We start from the raw sequence: 6,394 nt of genomic DNA on the forward strand, positions 1-6,394 counted from the left end.
GGATCGGATGACGTCATTGCACGCGAGTGGTTTATTGCAGACTAACCCGAGATAGATTTTGCACTACATGTATGTAGGTTATATGCTGGTCGTGTTAGAATTTTTATTTATCATGCTCTCGATATCAGAATTGAAAATCAATAAATCATGTCAAACATTAGTTGTTGTTTTTTTTTTTCAAATGATTGTAAACGTTAGCTGATCTAAAGGAATCCTTTAAGACAAACACGTTACATAGAGGTATAAAAACACGGGACATTTACCTATGCAGTACGTTACATAGGGGTATAAAAACACGAGACATTCACCTATGCAGTACGTTACATAGGGGTATAAAAACACAAGACATTCACGTATGCAGTACGTTACATAGGGGTATAAAAACACGAGACATTCACCTATGCAGAAAGTTTGGACTTGTACAGTGTTGGACTTTGATTAAACTTAAAAGCACATACATGTATATTCATTACCAATGAATCACTGGACAAATGCAACAAATACGCTGTTCGTGGTATCTACGGTCGATGCTTTGGTTAGTCCTCAATATTCGAACCTCTTTTTTCCGCTACTGCTCTTTCAATTACATGTATTAGCTTTATATCATCGTGTGTTCCTTTTAAATATTAAAGTTCTATTATACGGATTTAATAGACGTTAAGGTAGTCAGTAGTTTGCAGTCCGAAATTCAAACTGAAGACTGCAGTATGCTATTCGAATGGCAAACTGCAAATTGTGCTGCAGCATGTTAATGGAATTGCAAACCGAAAACATTTTTTTTAAATGTTTTGCATTTTGCAGTCGTTTTTCATGCAATTCAAGATATCTGTTGAACGGTGACTTCTGTTTCTCAAGAAGACGACTGACAATTCTTTATCTTTGCTAAATAATGAGTTGCTAAGTTTCTTCTCTACGACACGTAACACCATCACCAGACAGAAATCCAGTCTCATGTTCTCTGCCAAAGACTAACATTAATAAGCAAATACACTTGTATTAGTCCGAGAGCCCACACACTTTTATTGCAGCAATTAAAGCCAAGAAATTTCCTAAAATTATAACAATTGTAGAAGTTTAATCTGTGAAACCAAAACCTACAGTATGAAGACTGCTAAAATGAGACATGTTATTTCTGTTTGTCACTTGGATATTTAGATCTTCTTGGTAAAAACACCGCGTAATTCAACTTCGCAATAATTGCACTGAAAGTGACTGTTTTAAAGGTGAGTCCACCCGCTTAGCTCAATAGCGAATATCTACGAATCGCGAGGTTGTGGCGATTTGATAAAAGACATTGTGTATGAAATAATTCGTCCCCCATCTCTGATCCATCTGGGGAAGATGGAAGTTACTCGCGGAGAACAGGTTTGTACTGGTACAGAATCCAGGAACACTGGTTAGGTTAACTGCCCTCCGTTACATAACTGAAAGATAAGCTTTACATTTTAAGGCAAAAAATCAAACAACACAAAATCATAGATAGAAAAAAAGGTTGTTTCACATGAAATTTGAACAGTCTAATGCATAAAACATGTAAATTACTCTACAAAACTATTATAAGTATACTGAAATATACATTGAATTCCGGAAAAAGACAGCATCAAGGGGCCACACTTTCGGTTTAGAAACTCTCCATTTTCAAAGAACTGTTACATATTTTCGTTTTGATGCATTTGAAATAATGTCCCAGTGCTGAAGGTGGAACGTAGTTTTCAGCAATTGTTTATTTTTATTTCTTGACAAATGACAAATGTGGGACAATTTTTTCAGAATATTTGAAGTATCCGTCGTACGGAACAGTACGGCAGAACATGAAATGGTCAGGTAGATTGTTGGTAAATATGTTGTTCGTTTATTATTTCTGTGTTTTGATGATATACTCGTAAAACTGAAAAACTGTTGGAAATAAACAAACAAATTTTAAAAGTATTTATCAAACTTGCATATCCATATTTGCTGGTACAGGCTCTGTGAGTATTATAGCTCCAGAGGGTTGTGTGTAGTATGTTAGAAGAAAAAGTGATGACATCAATAACAAGAAATATCTTTAAAAATGATGGTCGGCGAATTGTAATAAGGAAAGAAGTTTATGAATTTTTCATCTAACATTCATCTTTCATCTAACATTTTGCAAAACTAAACACCGCACTTTAACAATTTAAATGGTTCTCTTTTAATTTTTCGCAAAAGTTTCGTAGGGTTGCAATTTTGTTTCGTTTATCCTTAGACGAATAATTACAGCAGTAGTTTGATGAAGATTCATGAAGCGGTTCATGAGAAGAGGTTATTAAACGTGTTTATATTTTTAGCTAAATTAGTCCCTATCCCCATTTGTAACAAAATAGCAAGAGACCTTACGATATTGTTACAATTCGAGTTTGATAAAAATTCATTACATTTTAGTGGTTAATGCGAAGAAAGGCATATCTACTTTAGCTATAGTGGTCCCTAATAGGGCCCAAGTTCCTATATAAATACATTTGGGAGAGGACCTTATAATGATGCTCCAGACCAATTATGACAAAGATCCACCAAGCTGTTCATGAGACGCTGTATAAAGGCATTTCTAGTTTTAGCTCTAGCAGCCCCTAAAAGGGGTTAAATGTCCCAGCTGAACAAAGTTGGCTGCGGGCCTAATAAAGATGCTACAAATCAAGTTTGATTAGAATACATGAGAAAAAATCAATGAAAGGATTTTTTTTATTTATTATTTTTATTTATTTCTAAAATAGGCCAACTGATCCCACTTTAACAAATGCATATTCGCTATTCATGAATCTTTGGACAATGACGTCACACCTATAAAAAAGTGAAGGTCAAGCAAAACATACAATTGCAATCATTTCAATATTTCTGTTTCATAAGCAAAGTTTGACCGTAGTTATATCACATAGATAAACTGTATGCAGCGTACCTCGATTTCAGTGTAATGAGATTCAGTCATTATATAGCATATATATGATAAAACAGATTTCAAATGAGTTCAATATTTGCATACCATACTAAAGAAAGATATTCAAATATAATAAACCAGTTAAATAATTTATAACAAATATATCAAAGCAAACAAGTACTCATTTTAATATGCAATCTGTATAAGTCACAAAAGCAAGAAACCTTTTCATATACAGACGACAATTGTAACAAGGAAAATCTTTTAAAAAGCACTTCTCTACATAAAAGACTCTTATCACACCCTTATTCATGTGATACGCAGACCGTATTCAGCTCTTTCTTTAAATTGATATATGTTGGTATTTGAACAGGTTTTTATCATACTTATTAAACTAACTTATCATTTTGAGATATATCAATATTCTTGCTAAATATACTGAGCCAAAGTTAGCTTTAAAACTGTGAACAGCGTCGTTTAGGATAAACGCTTTGTCTACATTTCACTTAGTGTAGCACAATCAACAGAGTGAAAGAAATTGACACTCTCGTCCAATCAGGCAGAGTGTTGCATAAATCTTCCATTTTGATAAATTATCTATAATGCGTTATCAAGTAGTTTGATTTGCTAACTGAAGTCACGTGGCATAGGTAACGAAAACGAATTTAGACGGCGTCGCCGAAAAAGGGTTTGGAGAACAGCCTGTATGGGAGTATCATTTAAGGCTTTAAACAGTGGTATCCGACAATAGGAGTAAGAGGGGTATTGTTATGTTGTTGTTTTTTACGTTATCTAAAAGATTATGTTATACTGAAAAGAAATCAAAATGTCTTATGGCAGAAAAAAAACAAACAAACAAACTGAAAGGTAGTTTTGATCAATAAATGACTTTCTGTAAGATCAGTTAATCTGAATGACTGAACTTGATTACACTAGTGCTTTATTACATCTGCTAAATGTTTTCAAATTTATTTAAAGTGGAAAAGATCATTTTTGCATTTTGTAGAGTTATACAGCAAGAACTTTTGTGCGAACGAAAAATATGCGACGGTACTGTCTGTCAAAAAGTTTTTAATAGTAATTCTGGGATATGTACATCCGGGTATTGTAAATCTGATCCCCACTCTCCACAAATCCGATTGATCAAGTCTAATAACGTTGGGGCATGTTCATATTTCTCGATAGACTTGAGACTGTATGGAAGGCAGCACGAGCTGTCGTTGATAGTACATTAATATAATTTCTGCTACTTCCAGAGCTGTGCAGTTTCTTATTTATATATTTTATACCTACCTGTTTGAATAAGGCATTTTGCGATATTCCAATTATATCTTTAATTCTTTTAAATATAATACATTGAGAATGACTGATGATCAACCGACTTAAGTTATCTAAAATTCAATTATACATGATTTTTTTTCTCAATTTTTAATCATTAGACATATCTTAACAATGACATTTGTTAAATTCTCATCTGATATAACAACCTCTTAACAATTTTGATAACCAGTTAAATTTTAATTTAATTATTATTTAACAATGCATGCATAATACACGTTTTGTGTGTGTGTGTGTGTGTGTGTGTGTGTGTGTGTGTGTATTAAATTAACGTCTGCAGAAGCCCGCGGGAATGTTTGTGACCGAGACCGAAGATCGAGGTCACAAACATATTCCAAGGGTTTCTGCAGACATTAATACACAAAACAAACATGTATTGTCGCTATTCTTGCATAAAAAAAGATAACACGATGACTAAATGTATTGTTTTCATATGTGATGACTTTACGATTCCGGTACATTTTAGAATTACCATTCTGTTGTTCTTGGAAACAGTAAACATGTTTTAAATATACATAACCAGGTCCCAGAAATCAACAACGCTACAAAAACACGCAATGAAGATTTTTAAACGATTTTTCAATCTCTCGTTATTACAAACATGACATTACCAATAATTTTTCATATAACTTAAAATTTGGTTAACAGGAGCACAATTTCAAGACTAATAAATTTACATTCGAGTTATTTTGAGTACGAAGTCACTTTGAGTACGGATGAGTACAAACGTAGTGACAAGCTTTCAAGCTTTTTATATCAATTCTTCGAGAAATTAGATTAAATATACCGACTGATACTTACCAAAATCATTAATATGACAAACGAAGCATCGCACAAGTTACACGCAATTCTTATACATTCACGGTTATTTACAAAAACTAATCGACGCCGACTTCTAACAGGGGAGTAAACAAGGGGGAGAAGTGAGTACGAACATTGTTGGGGGCAGTGCATTTGGCGTTGGTAACTGATACAGTAAAACATTCTGTGAGTTAGATTGTATCTTTTATGCTACAAGAAGAGGTTTTTATGAAGAAACAAGATGCTGATACCAGATATCAATCTGCGCAAAAATACATAAACGTTCCTCAGTGGGAAGCATTTCAAAAATAAAAATCATGTATTAACAGCACGTGAATTGCCTTGTTTGCCCACAATTTTTTTCCCGTTAATACATGGGCGGATCCAGTAAAAAAAGTAGGTTTTATGCAATAATTTTTTGCAACGCACACTTTTTAGTGTAAATTACATACCCATTAAAGGTATTGTTTGTGACTGGATATACTTGTTTGTATGTAATCTTATTCATAGTCGCCACCGGTTACCCATATAGGAGACTCCTCCAGAAGACTGTTAGTAACGTTAGTGGGAGGATAGTGGGAGGATGGGGCAAGATACAGATTTGAAGTACAAATTTACAAATTGTCAAACGCCTTATACAGTTATTATACATAGAATGATACTGTGCATTTTTCTAAAACAGACTCGTCGGCATGGTAGGTTTAAACACCAAACAGGTGTATCTCAAAGTCACAATACTACTGCAGATAGGTTGGGTACTCGATACTATAAATATCTGCTCGAAATTCATAAACAGTTACGATAATTATTAATGCTTTTTGAACTGCTTTATTAAGCAATACATGCATATGAATAAACAAATGATATTATTATTTTGCAAAATTGATTGATGTAGATAAATTTGCAACAATTTGTGAAATTAAAATCTACAGAATATTATCTTTTTTTCAGGGTTTGGCTTGAATTTCTTTTGCGGATTTTTTTTCTGTACTTAACTAAAGATTACAAATCAGCAGTAAAACTGCAAATTAGTTTGAGGTTCGGACATTTTGTCTAGTAATATAACCGGCATGTAAGTCTTAACGTGTCCGGTATATAGCACCGATTCACGGGAAGTCATTTTACCTGTGAAATACCAGTACTGGCATCTTAAGTGACTCAGAAATGTCTAGTGTCTGATCTGGAACTAGATCCCTAGACCTCTGCATTTACAGCCAAGCGTCTTCCCACTAGACTACAGGCCAACTTAATTGATAGTCAGTTTGAAGTCTAAAACTCCCTGAAATACCAAGAGACGGAATCCCGGTTCGATATATATCTTTAAGTTGAAAAATAAAGATAAACTGCAAAATGCTTAATATT

Source organism: Mercenaria mercenaria, chromosome 9 (genome assembly GCF_021730395.1).
Source record: "Mercenaria mercenaria strain notata chromosome 9, MADL_Memer_1, whole genome shotgun sequence".
Lineage (NCBI taxonomy): Eukaryota > Metazoa > Mollusca > Bivalvia > Venerida > Veneridae > Mercenaria > Mercenaria mercenaria.